This window comes from Capra hircus, chromosome 12 (assembly GCF_001704415.2).
Source record: "Capra hircus breed San Clemente chromosome 12, ASM170441v1, whole genome shotgun sequence".
In the NCBI taxonomy this organism is placed as follows: domain Eukaryota; kingdom Metazoa; phylum Chordata; class Mammalia; order Artiodactyla; family Bovidae; genus Capra; species Capra hircus.
Window position 1 is genome coordinate 84650824 of NC_030819.1, and position 20894 is coordinate 84671717.

General features: G+C 38.5%; 1 pseudogene; it reads right to left on the bottom strand.

Annotated features, from left to right (window-relative positions):
* Positions 1–20894, bottom strand: part of LOC102169486 — a 66672-nt pseudogene that overhangs the window by 22873 nt on the left and 22905 nt on the right.

Genomic DNA, 20894 nt, shown 5'->3' on the forward strand with positions numbered 1-20894 from the left:
CCTTTAAGCATATAGGAGAAATAAGTATTAACCTTTAAGATTAATCATGTTAACCTTGGGTTAAATAAATTCCTTTCTTGATTGTAACTCACTACACCCTCACTGTATAGGAATGCAAGTTTATTTGGAGGGTGGTGCCTGGTTTAAGAAAAAACACCCTTGGAAAAAATAAGTTTTTGGTTATCAGAAAGAAAGGATCATAAAATGTCAGCAGGTCTCACTCATGGCCAGAAGATGATGTAATATCCCTAAGACCTTTTTTTATACATTTATGTGAAGCACCTGATTTTGATAAAGGTCAGGACTGCTGACCCCTGCATGACTCTGTATTCATCCCTATATGTAACAAAAGGTATATAAGCAAACTCAAAAATACTGAAATCGGATCAGTTTCCAGAAAGACTGATACCCCTATGTCGCTTCTTTATTGCTCCCCATTTCTCTGGCTGAATTCCAAGTTATTCAGCCTCTTTTTCTCCACTAATTTTCCTACCAAACTATCCATTTCTAATCTCTCTATAGATCTGTAATTAAATATGTATTTTTCCAAGGACGCCGACTCCATCCCCACCTTCGAATCACCCTGGATCCACCGGGGCTGGACCCCGGCAGGAGGAGAAGGGGACGACAGAGGATGAGATGGTTGGATGGCATCACCGACTCGATGGACATGAGTTTGGGTGAACTCCAGGTGTTGGTGATGGACAGGGAGTCCTGGTGTGCTGCAATTCATGGAGTCGCAGAGTTGGACATGACTGAGCGACTAAACTGAACTGAACCGTCGTGTCTGACGGTTTGTGACCCTGTGGATTGTAGCCTAACAGGCTCTTCCATCCATGGGATTTTCCAGGCAGGACTACTGGAGTGGGCTGCCATTTTCTTCTTCAGTGGATCTTCCCAACCCAGGGATTGAACCCGGCTCTCCTGCATTGCAGACAGGGGCTTTACCATCTGAGCCCCCAGGTAAGCCCATAGACTGGGTAGCTAATGAACAACAGAAACTTATTCCTCACCATTCTAGAGGCTGGGTAGTTCAAGATCAGGGTGCCAGGAGATTCAGTGCCTGATGAGAGCTCAGATCCTGGTTCATAGATGATGCCTTCTCACTGTGTTCCCACAAGGCAGAAGCAGAGAGGAGGGGTCTGGAGCCTTTTTCATGAGGACACTAATCCCATTATGAGGGTTTCATTCTCATGACCTAATCATTTCCCAGGGGCTCCAACTTCAAATACCATCACATTGGAATTAGGATCCAACATATGAATTTTGTGACACAAACTTTCTGTCCATAGTGATTACTGTCTAATAATGAAAATTTCTATACTGGATAGTATAGTCCAGTGCCTGAATGATAATATATATAAAAATGGTTTTAAAAAGTACATACAGAGTGTGGGGCTTTAAATTTTTGGATCTATCAGGCCTTGCAACTCATTCCAGAGACAAATAGTAAGCTTTAATAGTGAAGGAAATCAAAGACTCAACCATATGACTGTGGCATTTCTGAGCCATTTTGAGTGAGAATTGGCAAATATTTTCCTAACTGTCAAGTCTAAGAAACATGCAGATTCTGTGTAAGTGAATACAGCAGTGAACCTGTGTCTCTGTTAAAGATAAATAAAATAAGCTGATTTAAATTTCTAAAGGGAACTTAAACCACCTGCTAAGTTGTAGAATTTAATTTGCAGGATGAATACTTGGCAATGTGACACTTCTTTCATAGCTTATTTTCTGTTTTAATGAAAATGTTCACAATGCTTTGGTTCCATCTGTTAGAGAGAGTGAAAACAACTAACTGCTTTTCAAACAACAACAACAAAAAATACAGCTTTCTAGAAAACTATATCTAGTGCCACCAAAATGTACAGTTATTTGTAAATTTTAAACTTCTGCCTCACTTCTAAAAAAATGTTGTCATAATTCCATTGCATCTTGGACTCAACATATAAATAATTTATGCAAAAAATTTAAATTTAAATTATTCCCCCGCACTCCAAATGCAAACAAATGCTTTCAAAGTTATTGTGACCATGAATCTTATTGCAGCAGACTTCCAATTTTCATTATAACAATTTGTAAGCAAATATTTAGTTATTTTTATAAGCCACAAATCTGGCTGGGGGAGAAAATGATATGTAATAAATAAAAACTGTGTATACCACAAAGTATGTTTGTTGTTACATTTCCAGATTGGAGATAACAATAAGCTATAATACAACAGCCTCCCTACTTTATTGATTAAATTTCCATAGCTTTTTTCCTCAGAGTAGATCAAAGTTTTATAACATTTCAACAAGAGTTACTTCTCGGTTGTAACTCCGGCATTTACCATTGTGTTGGCATGTGGTAGGCACACGGTGGCTGAGTCAAAGACATTCAACAGTCATCAATGTTATATCAAGGAAAGGCAATGAGGGTGAGACATAGAGGGGAGAACAAAATGGAAGGAAAAGAAAAGAAGCAGAGGGTCCCCCAGTCTCTGTCCCATGGAATCACCTCAGACTTTGGGTTTTTTTTTTTTTTTTTAACTTTAACTTTGAAATGCTCCCTGTTGTGCCAGGTGGAGGACTAAGGCTGAGAATGACCCATTGATGACAGGGTATGGGGGGTGGGGGTCCTTTAGATCAGTTATACTTGCAGAAATGTAGAATTATGAAAGTCTCATTTTGTGAGTCGGTCTTGCATTTGATTCAAGATGTCCTGGTTTTGTTTCAGTTCAGTATGTGTTGAGAATTAGTCTCACTGAATACTAGTTTTAGATATTTGAGTTTAAGCCTAGACACTATAAAAGTAAAGACTCTGAGACCCATGAAGTTGAATAACCAGCTAATTATCCACTGAACAGGAAATATATTTTATTAATGTAAACTAAGGAACTATTTACTTTAGAACATCCCAAATTCTATATAATTTTAAAGTTCAAATAAAAAGAAAATAAACAATAAATTTACTCTTTTACTGAGTCATTTCCTAATGGTAACAAAAGTTATGTCTCATTGCCAAGAGGTAAATACTTGGTAGTGAGGCCTAGGCTTGGGGACTAGGTTCTAATCACTTAATACTTGGAAACATTTTACAATCTGTTTGATCTCAAATATCCTCCTCTGAAAAATGGGTATAATAATTAGCCTATCTGGTTCATAGGATTCGGATAGGATGAAGATAAAAATAAGAGCATGGGTCAAATTGTGAGCATGGGTCAAAGTGTAGTTGAGCATGGGTTGGCAGTGTAGTTGCAGTGGTATTAGTTGCAACACTCTGAACCTGTCCATAGGAATCAACTGCAGGTAAATCTCACTCATTGAAACTGTTGATCAGAAAAATATACTTATACAGAATTGACTAAAAGATACTATGGAAAAAAGATAAAAATGATTCTTGATATCAGAACAGAATGCTTTCCAAAAATAATGCCATGGAATAGTTGATACTTGGTAGTAAGCACTTCATGGTGAATATTTTTTAATGGTAAAAGAAATAATTATTTCTGTGAAATAAACCACAAAGAAATTGATAGCTTACAGTGAATGATGTCAGATCTGTAATCTTGGAAGAAGATTTGGCTTTGGGACCAGGGACCAGGCTTGATCACTCAAGAGCTTTTGTGTAGCAGAGTTTTATTAAAGTGAACAAGGGACAGAGAAAGCTTTTGATGTAGACATCAGAAGGGGGATGGCAAGTGCCCCCCTCGCTGATCTTAGCAAGGGAGTTACATAATTTTTCAATTGGATATTACAGTAAATCAAAAGAATGTCTCAAGGTTGTAAGGGTCTTACCAGACCCACTCCCACAATATATATTTTAAGAAGACAGGATTAATCAGAAGAGTCTTAAGAAGGAGAAATATTCCCTTAAGCAGGATACACAGTTGTTATATAATCCTTAGTACAGAGTTTAAGATGAGTTATTTTATTGTGTAATCATCAGTTCTGGGCTTAAAGAAAAAAACATTTTATGTGATTAAGATGAAGGAATGTAGAAACAAAGTTTGTCCTTTTCTCCTTCTTGAGAGTCCCAGACCCCTTTCTCCTCCTAGGGGACCCCAGATTTCTTATCAACCTACTTAAGAACTGACTCTCTCAAAATGAACTTAGTTGAGTACAAAGATCTTGAGCTCACCTCCATCCATGAGCACATCAAAATTACAACTATTTATAGAGCAACTCTGTGATCAGATTGGCTAGTTTTCTGTGATTATGGTTTCAGTGTGTCTGCCTTCTGATGCCCTCTTGCAACACCTACCTTTTTACTTGTGTTTCTCTTCCCTTGGATGTGGGGTATCTCTTCACGGCTCCTGCAGCAAAGCGCAGCCGCTGCTCCTTTCCTTGGACGAGGGGTATCTCCTCATGGCCACCCCTTCTGACCTTGGATGTGGAGTAGCTCCTCTCGGCCCTCCCCGCCCAACCGCCACCGCTCCTTGGATGTGGGGTTGCTCCTCTTGGTCGCCTCCCCTGACCTCCAGCATGAGGTAGGTCCTCTTGACCACTGCCCCTGACCTCGGGAGTGTGGTACCTTGTCTCAGCCGCAGCCTCTGACCTCGGGAGTGTGGTAGCTCATCTCGGCCACCGCCCCTGACCTCGGACGTGGGGTAGCTCCTCGCGGCCACTCCCGTGCTGCATCCTGGCACTTTTGGTTGCCGCCGCTGACCTTGGGAGAGGGGTGGCTGTTCTCGGCCAAGCTTCTGCACGGTCTGTCACATCCAGCAGTCCATAAATCACAGAAAACTAGCCAATGTGATCACACATACCACAGCCTTGTCTAACTCAATGAAACTAAGCCATGGCGTGTGGGGCCACCCAAGAAGGGAGGGTCATGGTGGAGAGGTCTGACAGAATGTGGTCCGCTGGAGAAGGGAATGGCAAACCACTTCAGTATTCTTGCCTTGAGAACCCCATGAACAGTATGAAAAGGCAAAATGATAGGATACTGAAAGGGGAACTCCCTGGGATGGTAGGTGCCCAACATGTTACTGGAGATCAGTGGCGAAATAACTCCAGAAAGAAAGAAAGGATGGAGTCAAAGCAAAAACAATACCCAGTTGTGAATGTGACTGGTGATAGAAGCAAGGTCTGATGCTGTAAAGAGCAATATTGCATAGGAACCTGGAATGTCAGGTCCATGAATCAAGCAAACTGGAAGTGGTCAAACAAGAGATGGCAAGAGTGAACGTCAACATTCTAGGAATCAGCAAACTAAAATGGACTGGAATGGGTGAATTTAACTTAGATGACCATTATATCTACTACTGTGGGCAGGAATCCCTTAGAAGAAATGGAGTAGCCATCATTGTCAACAAAAGAGTCTGAAATGCTGTACTTGGATGCAATCTCAAAAATGACAGAATGATCTCTGTTCATTTCCAAGGCAAATCATTCAATATCACAGTAATCCAAGTCTATGCCCCAACCAGTAATGCTGAAGAAGCTGAAGCTGAATGGTTCTATGAAGACCTCCAAGACATTTTAGAACCAACACTCAAAAAATATGTACTTTTCATTGTAGGGGACGGGAATGCAAAAGTAGAAAGTCAGGAAACACCTGGAGTAACAGGCAAATTTGGCCTTGGAGTACAGAATGAAGCAGGGCAAAGGCTAATAGTTTTGCCAAGAGAATGCACTCGTCATAACAAACACCCTCTTCCAACAACACAAGAGAATACTCTACACATGGACATCACCAGATGGTCAACACTGAAATCAGATTGATTATATTCTTTGGAGCCAAAGATGGAGAAGCTCTATACAGTCAGCAAAAACAAGACTGGGAGCTGACTGTGGCTCAGATCATGAAGTCCTTATTGCCAAATTCAGGCTTAAATTGAGGAAAGTGGGGAAAACCACTAGACCATTCAGGTATGACCTAAATCAAATCCCTTATGATTATACAGTGGAAGTGAGAAATAGATTTAAGGGACTAGATCTGACAGACAGAGCGCCTGATGAACTATGGAGAGAGGTTCGTGACATTGTACATGAGACAAGGATCAAGACCATCGCCATGGAAAAGAAACGCAAAAAAGAAAAACGGCTGTCTGGGGAGGTCTTACTAATAGCTGTGAAAAGAAGAGAAGTGAAAAGCAAAGGAGAAAAGAAAAGATATAAGCATCTGAATGTGGAGTTCCAAAGAATAGCAACGAGAGATAAGAAAGCGTTCCTCAGCGATCAATGCAAAGAAATAGAGGAAAACAATAGAGTGGGAAAGACTGGAGATCTCTTCAAGAAAATTAGTGATACCAAGGGAACATTTCATGCAAAGATGGGCTCAATAAAAGACAGAAATGGTCTGGACCTAACAGAAGCAGAAGATATTAAGAAGAGGTGGCAAGAATCCACAGAAGAACTGTACAAAAAAGAAATTCACAACCAAGATAATCACGACCGTGTGATCACTCACTTAGAGCCAGACATCCTGGAATGTGAAGTCAAGTTGGCCTTAGAAAGCATCACTATGAACAAAGCTTGTGAAGGTGATGGGATTCCAGTTGAGCTATTTCAAATCCTGAAAGATGATGCTGTGAAAGTGCTGCACTCAATATGCCAGCAAATTTGGAAAATTCAGCTGTGGCCACAGGAGTGGAAAAGTCAGTTTTCATTCCAATTTCAAAGAAAGGCAATGCAAAAGAATGCTCGAACTACCACACAATTGGACTCATCTCACATGCTAGTAAAGTAATGCTCAAAATTCTCCAAGCCAGGCTTCAGCAGTACGTGAACAGTGAACTTCCAGATGTTCAAGTTGATTTCAGAAAAGGCAGAGGAACCAGAGATCAAATTGCCAACATCTGCTGGATCATGGAAAAAGCAAGAGAGTTCCAGAAAAACATCTATTTCTCCTTTATTGACTATGCCAAAGCCTTTGACTGTGTGGATCACAATAAACTGTGGAAAATTCTGAAAAAGAAGGGAATACCAGACCCCCTGACCTGCCTCTTGAGAAACCTCTATGCAGGTCAGGAAGCAACAGTTAGAACAGGACATGGAACAACAGACTGGTTCCAAATTAGGAAAAGGAGTACGTCAAGGCTGTATATTGTCACCCTGTTTATTTAACTTATATGCAGAGTACATCATGAGAAACGCTGGGCTGGAAGAAACAAGCTGGAATCAAGATTGCCGGGAGAAATATCAATAACCTCAGGTATGCAGATGACACCACCCTTATGGCAGAAAGTGAAGAAGAACTAAAAAGCCTCTTGATGAAAGTGAAAGAGGAGAGTGAAAAAGTTGGCTTAAAGTTCAACAGTCAGGAAACTAAGATCGTGCCATCTGGTCCCATCACTTGATGGGAAATAGAAGGGGAAACAGTGGAAACAATGTCAGACTTTATTTTATTTTATTTTATTTTATTTTTTTGGCTCCAAAGTCATTGCAGATGGTGATTGCAGCCATGAAATCAAAAGACACTTACCCCTTGGAAGGAAACTTATGACCAACCTAGACAGCATATTCAAAAGCAGAGATATTACTTTGCTCACAAAGGTCCGTCTAGTCAGGGCTATGGTTTTTCCAGTGGTCATGTATGGATGTGAGAGCTGGACTGTGAAGAAAGCTGAGTGCTGAAGAATGGATGCTTTTGAATTGTGGTGTTGGAGAAGACTTTTGAGAGTCCCTTGGACTGCAAGGAGATCCAACCAGTCCATCCTAAAGGAGATCAGTCCTGGGTGTTCATTGGAAGGATTGATGCTGAAGTTGAAAACTCCAATACTTTGGCCACCTCATGCGAAGAGTTGACTCATTGAAAAAGACTCTGATGTTGAGAGAGATTGGGGGCAGGAGGAGATGGGGGCTACAGAGGAGGAGAAGAGGGCGACAGAGGATGAGATGGCTGGATGGCATCACCGACTTGATAGACATGAGTCTGAGTGAACTCCCGGAGTTAGTGATGGACAGGGAGGCCAGGCGTGCTGTGATTCATGGGGTCACAAAGAGTCAGACAGGACTGAGTGACTGTACTGAGCTGAACTGATAGAGCAACTATTGATGAGAAAGATGGAAATCCATCAGAAAAGATCTTCAACCAAAGATATAAAGAAGAAATCATAATGGGACAGATAGGAAGAGTGGAATCGCAGTATGTGTACCGTGCTTTAAAAATTAGTTCAGCTGTGTCTGACCTTTGGTGACCCCATAAACTGTAGACCACCAGGTTCCTCTGTTTGTGGGATTCTCTAGGCAAGAATACTGGAGTGGGTAGCCATTTCTTTTTACAGGGGATCTTCCAGATGCAGGGATCAAAGCTATATCTCTAATATCTCCTGCATTGCAGGTGGGTTTTTTACCATGAGCATCACCTGGGAAGCTCGTCGCAGTACAGTCAGCATCTGTACTCCTAAGAGGGCAACCCACAATGAGAGGATAATTACAATTGCAGATGATCTCCCAAAGGAAAAGTGGGTCCAAGTTCCACATGAGATTCTCTGGTCTGGGGGTCCTGAACCAGGAAAATGATCCCCCAGAACATTTAGCTTTGATGGCCAGGAGAGCTTTCTTTCAGGAGAGCCATAAGGTTGTTGGAAATAGAGACTTCATTCTTAACAGGCACACACAAATCCTTGAGTGCTCTGGGAGCCAGAGTAGAAGCATTAGTAGTTTGAAAGGGTCAGATACCTGCTAATCCTGGACAATCTCCCATGGATGCAGGAAGCAAAGGGAACTAACCTAGGGAACAGTTGTTGGAGGCAGCCATTTTGAGAGCTTGTTCACCACAGAGCTCCTGGTGCTGGCAAGGGCCATTTTGGAATCCTCCCTCTAGCTTAGGAGCACTGGGACCTAGCCCCTCCCACCAGCTTCTTGGCACATGCACTGTAAATGCTTCAGGTCAGGCAAATTGCTCGGTGAAGACAGTGCCAACTACACAAGGCAGGGTGCCCTAAGACTCTCTAAGCTCAAGACCACCACAGGACACCACGCTATCCACCACAGGGGCCAGGATCTGACTACACACGCAACAGCATGAATGAATCTGGAACATTATGCTTAATGAGATAATTCATACAGAGAAAGACAAATACCCTATGTTATCACATATATGTGGAATTTGAAAAATAAAACAAAAGGATTAATATCTCAAAACAGAAACTGATTCACAGATATAAGGAACAAAGCAGTGGTTACCACTGGGAGAGGGAAGGGAGAGGATCAAGCTGTGAGAAGAGGATTAAGAGGATAAAACTATTATGTGTGAAACATAAGCCACAAGGATATATTGTACAGGACAGGGAACACAGCTAATATTTTATAATAACGTTAAAAGGGGTATAATCTATAAAAATTGTGAATCACTATGCTGCACACTTAAAACATATAATATCTTAAGTCAACTCTAATAACAGAGAAACCACAAAGGAGCACTATATGTGAGTATTTTTAAGGTAAAAGAAAAAATGCAGGATGATATGGCAGTGCCTTAAAAAAAAGAAAATAGAAAAAAGTAATAAAAAATACAAAAATAATAAGTAATAAAAAATAACCAATGGATCACTGACGAAATAAAAGAAGAAATCAATAAATATCTAGAGACAAACGACAATGAAAACACGATGACCCAAAACCTATAGGACACAGGAAAAGCATTTCTAAGAGGGACGTTTATAGCAATACACTCTTACCTCAGGAAATAAGAAAAATCTCAAGTACACAACCTAATCCCACACCTAAAGTAACCAGAGAAAGAAGAACAAACAAAACCAAAATTAGTAAAAGAAAAGAATTCATAAAGAACAGAAGAAATAAATATAGATAAAACACAAACAGGCATACACACAAAACAATAGCAAAGATCATTAAAATTAAAAGCTGGTTCTTTGAACATTTAGTTGCTTCCATATCCTCAGTTCAGTTCAGTCACTCAGTCATGTCCCAATCTTTGGGACCCCATGAACTGCCGCACGCTAGGCCTCCCTGTCCATCACCAACTCCTGGATTCACTCGAACTCATGTACATCGAGTCGGTGATGCCACCCAGCCATCTCATCCTCTGTCACCCCCTTCCTCTCCCGCCTTCAATCCTTCTCAGCATCAGGATCTTTTCAAATGAGTCAGTTCTTCGCATCAGGTGGCCAAAGGATTGGAGTTTCAGCTTCAACATCAGTCCTTCCAATGAACATTCAGGATTGATTTCCTTTAGTAGGGACTGGTTGGATCTGCTTGCAGTCCAAGGGACTCTCAAAAGTCTTCTCCAACACCGCAGTTCAAAAGCATCAATTCTTTGGTGCTCAGCTTTCTTTATTGTCCAACCCTCACATCCATACATGACCACTGGAAAAACCATAGCCTTGACTAGATGGACCTTTGTGGGCAAAGTAATGTCTCTGCTTTTCAATATGCTGTCTAGGTTGGTCATAGCTTTTCTTCCAAGGAGCAATTGTCTTTTAATTTCATGGCTGCAATCACCATCTGTAGTGATTTTGGAGCCCCCCAAAATAAAGTCTGTCACTGTTTTCACTGTTTCCCCATCTATTTTCCATGAAGTGATGGGACCAGATGCCACGATTTTAGTTTTCTGAATGTTGAACTTTAAGCCAAAATTTTCACTCTCCTCTTTCACTTTCATAAAGAGGCTCTTTAGTTCTTCACTTTCTGCCATAAGGGTGGTGTCATCTGCATATCTGAGGTTACTGATATTTCTCCTGACAGTCTTGATTCCAGCTTGTCTTTCATCCAACCCAGCATTTCTCATAATGTATTCTGCATATAATTTAAATAAGCAGGGTGACATTATACAGCCTTGACGTACTCCTTTCCCTATTTGGAATCAGTCTGTTGTTCCATGTCCAGTTCTAACTATTGCTTCCTGATCTGAATACAGATTTCTAAAGAAGCAGTTCAGATGGTCTGGTATTCCCATCTGTAGCACAATTTTCCAGTTTGTGGTGATCCACAAAGTCAAAGGCTTTGGCATAGTCAATAAAGCAGAAATAGATGTTTTTCTGGAACTCTCTTGCTTTTTGGATGATCCAATGGATGTTGAAATTAGATCACTTCCTAAGGCCCAGTTGACTTCACATGCCAGGATGTCTGGCTCTAGGTGAGTAATCACACGATTGTGGTTATCTGGGTTATGAAGATCTTTTTGGTATAGTTCTTCTGTATTCTTGCCACCTCTTCTTAATATCTTCTTTTCTGTTAGGTCCATACAGTTTTTGTCCTTTATTGTGCTCATCTTTGCATGAAATATTCCCTTGATATCTCTAATTTTCTTGAAGAGATCTCTATTGTTTCCCGTTCTGTTGTTTTCCTGTATTTCTTTGCATTGGTCACTGAGGAAGGCTTTCTTCTTTCCTTGCTATTCTTTGGATCTCTGCATTCAAATGGGTATATCTTTCCTTTTCTCCTTTCACTTCTCTTCTTTTCGCAGCTATTTGTAAGACCTCCTCAGACAACCATTTTGCCTTTTTGTATTTCTTTTTCTTGGGAATGGTCTTGATCACAGCCTCCTGTACTATGTCACAAACCTCTGTCCATAGCTCTTCAGTCTAACAGATCTAATCCCATTAATCTATTTGTCACTTCCAATGTATAATCATAAGGGATTTGATTTAAGTCATACGTAAATGCCCTAGTTTTTTTCCCTACTTTGTTCAATTTAAGTCTGAATTTGGCAATAAGGACTTCATGATCTGAGCTACAGTCAACTCCTGGTCTTGTTTTTCCTGACTGTATAGAGCTTCTCTATCTTTGGTTGCAAAGAATATAATCAATCTGATTTCAGTGTCGACCATCTGGTGATAACCATGAGTAGAGTCTTCTCTTGTGTTGTTGGAATAGGGTGTTTGAGATCACCAGTGCGTTCTCTTGGCAAAACTCTAATAGCTGTTGCCCTGCTTCATTCTGTACTCCAAGGCCAAATTTGCCTGTTACTCCAGGTGTTTCTTGACTTTCTACTTTTGTATTCCAGTCCCCTATAATGAAAAGGACATATTTTGGGGAAGTTAGTTCTAGCAGGTCTTGTAGGTCTTCATAGCAACATTCAGTTTCAGCTTCTTCAGCATTACTGGTGGGGGCATAGACTTGGATCACTGTGATATTGAATGGTTTACCTGGGAAATGAACAGAGATCATTCTGTCATTTTTGAGATTGCATTCAAGTACTGCATTCCGGACTCTTTTGTTGACAATGATGGCTATTCCATTTCTTCTAAGGGATTCCTACCCACAGTAGTAGATACAATGGCCATCTGAGTTAAATTCACCCATTCCAGTCCATTTTAGTTTGCTGATTCTTAAAATGTCAATGTTCATTCTTGCCATCTCCTGTTTGACCACTTCCAATTTGCCTTGATTCATGAACTTAACATTCCAAGTTCCTATGCAATATTACTCTTTACAGCATTGAATCTTGCTTCTATCACCAGTCTCATCCACAGCTGGGTGTTGGTTAAGGTTTGGCTCTGCCTCTTCGTTCTTTCTGGAGTTATTTCTCTACTGATGTCCAGTAGCATAATGGGCACCTACCGATGTGGGGAGTTTATCTTTCAGTGTCTTATCTTTTTGCCTTTTCATACCATTCATGGGGTTCTCAAGGCAAGAATACTGGCGTGGTTTGTCATTTCCTTCTCCAGCGGACACATTTTGCTCCCATGTCGTAGTTATTGTAAATAGTGCTGCAATAAATATCGAGGTGCACGTACCTTTTGAATTATGGTTTTCTCAAGGTGTAAGCCCAGTAGTAGATTTACTGGGTCATGTAGTAGCTCTATTTTTTAGTTTTTGAAGCAACCTCCATGGTGTTGTCCATGAGATAGAGGAAGTGGAAGGGAAATCCTAGAAAGGGAGTATATGTGTGTATGTGTGTGTATATATATATATACACAGCCGATTCACTTCGTTGTACAGCAGAAACCAATACAGTATTGTAAAGTAACTACAATCCATTTTTTAAAAAATAAAACTGAATCTTTGAAAAGATAGACAAAATTGATCAACCTTTAGCCAGACTTAACAAGGAAGAAAAGGGAGAGGGTTTAAATCAATAAAATTAGAAATAAAAAAGGAGAAGTGACAACAAACACCACAGAAATAAAAGGATCATAAGAGATTACTGTAAAGCAAATATGTGCCAATTAAATGAACAACCTAAAATAGATAAATCCTTAGAAAGCTAAAGCCTTTCAAAACTGAATCAGGAAGACATAGAAAAAAATGAATAGACTAATCACAAGCACTGAAATTGAAACTGTGATTTAAAAATGCCCACAAACAAAAGTCTAGGACCAGATGGTTTCACAGGCAAATTCTATCAAATGTTTAGAAAAGAACTAACAGCTATCCTTCTCAAACTCTTCCTAAAAATTACAGAGGAAAAAATAGTCCTAAGCTCATTCTACAAGGCCACCATCACGAAAACCAAACAAGGATGACTCACAAAAGTGAAAATTATAGGCCAATGTCACTGATGAACATAGACAAAAAATTGTCAATAAAATACTAGAAAATCAAATTCAACAACATATTAAAAGGATTCTGCACCATGATCAAGTGGGATTTATCCTAAGAATACAAAGATTTTTCAGTCTATACAAATCAATCTGTGTAGTATGCCACATTAACAAATTTAAGAACAAAAGCCATATGGTCATCTCAATAGATGCAGGAAAAGTTTTTGACAAAATTCAACACCTATTTATGATAAAAACTCTTCAGAAAGTGAGCATAGAGGGTACCTCCCTCAGCATAATAAAGGCCATATATGACAAACCCCTTCTTGATGAAGAAAAATTGGAACAATTTTCTCTAAGATCAGGAACAAGACAAGTATGTCCACTCGCACATACTTTTATTCAACACAGTTTTGAAAGCCCTAGCTATGGCAATCAGAGAATAAAAGAAATAAAAGGAATACAAATTGGAGCAGAAGTGAAACTGTCACTGTATGCAGATGACATATTATACATAGTAGATCCTAAAGATGTCACCGGAAAACTACTAGAAGTCATCAAGGAATTCAGTAAAGTTGCAGGATACAAAATCAACACAGAAAATTCTCTTGCATTTATATATACTAACAAAGAAAGGTCAGAAAGAGCAATTAAGGAAACAATCCCATCTGTCATTGCATCAAAAAGAATAAAATAGGAATAAACCTACTTAAGGAGGTAAAAGATATGTACTCAGAAAACTGTAAGATGCTGATGAAAGAAATGAATGATGACACAAACAAATGGAAATATATACTATGTTCTTGAATTGAAAGAATCAATATTGTCAAAATGACTATAGTACACAAGACAATCTATAGATTCAATGCAATCCCTATCAAATTACCAATGCCATTTTTCACATATATAAAACAAAAAAAATTGACATTTTTATGGAGACACAAAATATCCCAAATAGCGAAAGTGATCTTGAGAAAGATAAACAGAACTGGAGGAATCATGTTCTGTATACTGCAGAGTTTCAGAAATCAAAACAGTATGGTACTAGCACGAAAACAAAAATATAGATCAATAGGATAGAAAATCCAGAAATAAAATCCTTCACCTATGGTCAACTAATCTCTGACAAAGGAGGCAAGTATATACAATGGAGAAAAGACAGGCTCCTCAGTAAGTTGTGGTGGTAAAACTGGACAGTTACACATAAAAGAATGAAATTAGAGTACTTTTTAACATCACACATAAAAGTAAACTCAAAATGGATTAAAGACCTAAGTGCAAGGGTAGATACTAGAAAACTCCGAGAAGAAAACAGGCAGAGCACTCTGACATAAATCGCAACAGTATGTTTTTGGATCCACCTGCTAGAATAATGAAAATAAAAACAAAAATAAGCAAATGAGACCTACTTAAACTTGAAGGCTTTTGCACTGAAGAGGAAACTATAAACAAAGTGAAAAGAAAACTCTCAGAATGGGAGAAAATATTTGCAAATGAAGTGACAGATAAGTGGTTAATCTCCTAAATATACAAACAGCTCATGCAGCTCAGTCAAAAAAGCAAATAACTCAATCATAAAGTGAGCAGAAGATCAAAATAGACATTTCTCCAAAGAAGGTATACAGATGGCCAAAAAGCACTTGCAAAGATGCCCAACGCAGCTAATTATTAAAGAAATGCAAATAAAATCTGCAATGAGGTATCATCTCACAATGGTCAAATGGCCATCAACAAAAAAATCTAGAAACTATAAATGCTGGAGAGGGTGTGTGTTGAGAAGGGAGCCCCCCTATAATGTTGGTGGGAATGTGAATTGGTACAACCACTATGGGGAGCAGTATGGAGGTTTTTTAATAAACTAAAACCTGACATACTGTATGACCCAGTAATCCCACTCCTAGACATATTTACAAAGAAAACCATAGTTAGAAAAGATACATACATGCCAATATTCATTGCAGCACAATTTTTTCCAGTAGCCAGGACAAGGAGGCAACCTATAAGTCCATCCACAGGGGTATGGATAATGAAGACGTGGTACATATATACAAGTGAATATTACTCAGCCATAAAAACAAAAATAATGTCACTTGCATCAACATGGATGGACCTGGAGATTATTGTACCAAGGGAAGTAAACTAGACAAAGAAAGACAACTGTTATATGGTATCACTTACATGTGGCATCTAATAAAAATGAAACAAATGAACTTTTTTTTTTTTTACAAAAAAGAAACAAATTTACAGACCTCAAAATCAAACTTATGGTTACCAAAGGGGAAATATAGAGGCAAGTGATAGCTTTCTAGGTGGCTCAGTAGTAAAGAATATGCCTGCCAGTGCAAGAGAATGCAGGAGACACCAGAGATGCAGGTTCGATCCCTGAGTCAGGAAGATTCCCCTGGAGCAGGAAAGGAAAACCCACTCCAGTATTCTTGCTGGAGAATTCCATGGACAGAGGAGCCTAGCCTGGCAGGCTACAGCCCATAGGGTTACAGAGAGTCAGACAGGACTGAACACATATACATGCACCAGGGCAAGTGATAAATTAGGAGATTGAGATCAACATATACATACTACTATTCATAAAAAAGATGCTATCAAAGCTGTACTGTATAGCACAGGGAACTCTACTCAATAATCTGTAGTAATCCATATGGGAAAAAAATATGAAAACGAATGTGTATATATATATATATATATATATATATATGTATATGTGTGTGTGTGTGTGTGTGTGTTCATGTTAAGTCACTTTAGTTGTGTCTGACTCTTTGCAATCCCAGTGGGCTATAGCCCACCAAGCTCTTCTGTCCATGGGATTCTTTGGGTAAGAATACTGGAGTGGGTTGCCATGCCCTCTTCCAGGGGATCTTACTGACCCAGGGATCAAACCTGGGTCTCCTGCATTACAGGCAGATTCTTTAACATCTGAGCCACTAGGGAATATATATGTGGCCATATATATACGGCCCTTACTGAGAAAATTATTGGAGATCAACTTTATCAATTTAGAATGACTATGGACAGAGGAGCCTGGTAGACTACAGTTCATGGGGTCGCAAATAGTTGGACACAACTGAGCGACTAATCTTTCAAACTTTCAGGGAAACAATAGAATCAGAACTTGGAATGAGAGTGAAATATTTTAACCATGGAACTAATAATGAGACTGAAACAAATAAGGAGTCTAGGGAGACAGAAAATAGATCTAAATTGTATTTTCTCACAGTTTAGAAATAAAGAAGCTAAGGAGATACACTTAAATCCAGAATAAAATGAAAGTTGAGGTGAGATCTGAATGGCCTGGGCAAGTGATGCTTTGAAGACATTTCCAGGCAAAACTGGAAGCTTCCCAGGTGGCACTACTGGTAAAGAACCCTGCCTCCCAACCAGGAGACATAAGAAACTCAAATTTGATCCCTGGGTTGGGAAAAACCCCTGGAGGAGGGCAAGGCAACCTACTCCAGTATTCTTGCCTGGAGAATCCCATGAACAGAGGTGCCTGGCGGGCTACAGTCCATGGGGTTGCAAAGAGTTGGACATGACTGAGTGAGCACATACAGTATCTCTAAGCCACCAGATATTATTTTAAGTTGACAGGCAAATACTGAAAGTAAAAGAAAATTTAACAAACAGTAAGAAATATAATTGTATTGACATAATGGGGGACAAAGGGATGAAAGGAAACAAGATTAGAAAATACTATAATATTCTCATCATTTCTCATAGAGAATTAATACTGTTTTTAAAATGGTAAACAGAGAAGCAAAAAGCAGGTCTTCTTAAACCAAAAAATCTGCACAAAAGTAAACAAACTACATTGGAAATATTTAGAAACAGCGGTCATCAAATCCAGAGAAATAATGAGAGAGCTAAGCCGACCACATCTGTCATGTGCTCACAGATGAATGAGTGAACTCACAACTTAAAGAAAAACACTTTCAGATAAAACAGCAAAACTTAACTTTCCACTGTATGCAGAAGACATATGTAAAATTTGCAAAAGAGTTGAAATTAAGTCTTGCGATGTCAATATCAAATAGTCAAGTCAAGTCAAGATAGACGGTGTAATATAAAGTGTTCTTTTTTATGCCAAAGAGAATAATTGACATTGCACATAAAAAAGTTATGAAGATCTATGCACTAATCAAGTTAGCAGTAACATTTATAAGGCATAAATGATAGAAATTACAAAAAGAAATGTCCAAAAATACATTACTATAGGATCCTAAGATCTTAAAAGACCTAAACATTATTTTAAAAATCCAATTTATCCATTTTGAAGTCTGTCCATGAAAAAAAAAAGACATCCTGTTTTCAAATGCCTATAAAGCTGTCATGAATACTGTTTACAATTAGACAGTAGCGTGTTCATCAATCAATGTATTTGATCACCATAAAATAAAACTAGAAACAAAAAAAAGTAAAATAGTTCTTGCTTCTGATAATATAAATAATTCTTAACAATCTGAGTCATGGGTCAAATAACAGCTACTCATTGAAATTGAAGAATTTCTAAAATGCAAAGATAAAGATAATGAAAACCATATGTATGTGCTCAAAAAAGACATAGCCTTAAATACTCATATTACTTTAAAAAAGGAATAAAAATAAATGAATTAAGCTATCAACTTAAAAAGTTAGAAAAAGAAACACAAGATAAACTTAAGAAACACAGAGGGATATATTAGTAGAGATAAAAGAAGAATTAAAAAAACAAAATTGAAGTGATAAATAAATGCAAACCTCAGTATTTCTGGAAAATAACAGAGTACATAAATGAATCAACTGAAGGAAAAATACAAGGAAAGTATAAGTATATAGATTGAAATATGACAGTAGGAAAGTAATGACAGAAGGGAGGACATTCAAGAATTCTGAGATTACTCTGCTTAGCTCCATGGAAACAAATTGAAAAACCTGGATAGAATGAATAAATTACCATAAAAAAGGATGAATATATAAACAGACCAATTTTCAAAAAGATATAGCAGTTGTCAAAGCATGATCTTTTAAAAACATTACCAGGTCCAGACAATTTTACAGGACTTTCATATAACCTTAAAAAAGAGATAACTCCAATTGGAACTATTGGAACTATGCCAAGAGTGGAAAAAATTAAAACCCCAAACCCATTTTTTTTCATAAGTTTGCAAGGTCTCTATGAATAAAACTTTTAAATACAAAGAAAAGACATATAGAAAGCACTTGAATTAATGAAAAGACATATTGTATGCTTGATTAGCATTCAAATCGGATTCCTCGAAATTGATTTGCTAATTTAATGTGGTCCTAATAAAAATACAATAAATTAATTTTTTTCTAGACAAGCTGTTCCTAAATTTTACATAGAAAATTAAAAATCAAGAATAAAATATTAAAATTCTTTTTAAAAAAGAATAGACAGAACTAACCTTATCTGGTTTTCCAGTAGTCATGACTGGATGTGAGAGTTGGACTATAAAGAAAGTTGAGCACCGAAGAACTGATGCTTTCAAACTGTGGTGTTGGAGAAGACTCTTGAGAGTCCCTTGGACTGCAAGGAGATCCAACCAGTCCATCTTAGAGGAAATCAGTCCTGAATATTCATTGGAAGGGCTGATGCTGAAGCTGAAGCTGCAATACTTTGGCCACATTATGTGAAGAACTGACTCACTGGAAAAGACCCTGATGCTCAGAAAGTTTGAAGGTGGGAGGAGAAGGGGAAGACAAAGGATGAGATGGTTGGATGGCATCACTGACTCAATGGACATGAATTTGGGTAAATTCCAGGTGTTGGTGATGAACAGGGAAGCCTGGTGTGCTGCAGTCCATGGGGTCTCAAAGAATCAGACATGACTGAATGACTGAAATGAAACTAGATATTAAAATATTACAAAGTCTTCATACACATCAATAAAATTCCAGAAATAGAGCCATATAGATACTGAGATGCACATTATAAATTAATATATGATAAATGTGGAACCTGAAACCTACTGAGAAAAGAATTATTCAAGTGGCATTATGGATGCTTTCTGGATAAAAATTGAGATACTTAACTTCAAATAGAATTAGGTAGAATTCTAAGATGATCCCCAAGATTCCTGTCTGTCAGTGTACACGCCCTGTATAATCTACTATACTTGATTATGGGCAGGACCTGTGACTATGATCGGTATCACAGCTTGATTAGATTAGATTATCTGAGTGGGGAGTTTAGGCTGGGGAATGTATACAGTATGAGAATCACAAAGTATGTTTTATCGTGGTCAGTCTGAGATTTCAAAGACATCTGAGAGAGACATCAAATAGGTAAAAATGAGAGGATAGTCTTGGAGACAAAGATTTGGGTCCCATTATCAAGTATATGGTGTTTATCTATTGCATTTAAGAGTCTCTGGAGTAAGAGCATAGATAGAAGGAAAAAAAAGTTTCAGGGAAATAATCCTAGAGTACTCAAATTTAGAGCAGCCAAGATGTCTCGGAGCAAATGGCCAGTGTAGTAGGGGAAATGTAGAGTGTGGTGTCCTTTGCCAAGAGGGCAAAATTGTCAACTGGGAGACTAGCCATTCAGTTGCTTTGAATGCTTCTGGGAAGTTAAGGAAGAGAAGAGGAAAGGGACACTTAGCTCTGGCGATCTGAAGCTATCGGTGCTCTTGGCCAGGGCGGTTTCAGGGCGGCAGAGGGAGCAGAAGCTGAAGACCATTTCCTCTCAGTTTCATCATCATTGTGGAAGGAAATTTCAGATCATGGTGGAGTTTCAATAGGTTCATCTTGAGTCACTTGTTCTTCTCCTGGGATAAGATGGCATAAACAGCAAGGCTTAGGCTGTGCCCTCATGCCTGGATCCACCACTGTGCCAGGGAGATCAACTCATAGGGCAGAAGAAGGCTCTAGCAAGACACCTCTCAGCAGTCCAACTCACAAACATTTCTCTGTTTCAATGACAAGTCAGGAGGAGCAAAGGCTTGAGTAATTTGTAACTACAGCCAAGGTCAAGCTGCGACCTCAGCCTTACTGGTAGGGTACAAAAAACCCATAAATGATAACATAGAAAGTATTATGTACTTAGAGTTCTTGATTCATCATCTCTTTGTCAAAATAGTTTTTCTTCTATTATCTTCAATTATTAGAGTCAATTTGATTTACTGATCATATCATAAGCTTATTTAATTCTTACTTTTGGGCAGCATTCTTTAATATATTGTGAGCCATGTGGTTAACTAACTGTAGAGAATTGCAAAATGAAGATAATAGAGTTTGAGCACAGTAAGTACATGTTAAGATTTAACAGCCTTTTGGTGTATGTAAGTATTTCTCTGAATTATCTCTTGAAGTAAAGACTTACCCCATTTAATCATAGCACATCTAACCTGATTTTAAGGCTAGTAATTTTTTCAATTTTGTTTTAAAAGTTAGGTATATTTGTTTAAGTCAAAACAGTGAAATAGAAATGATTAGTCAGTCTGTATGAAATTTAACTCATCTTGCACTTTGCAAATGTTCATTGTTTTACCAAATGAATTATAATTCT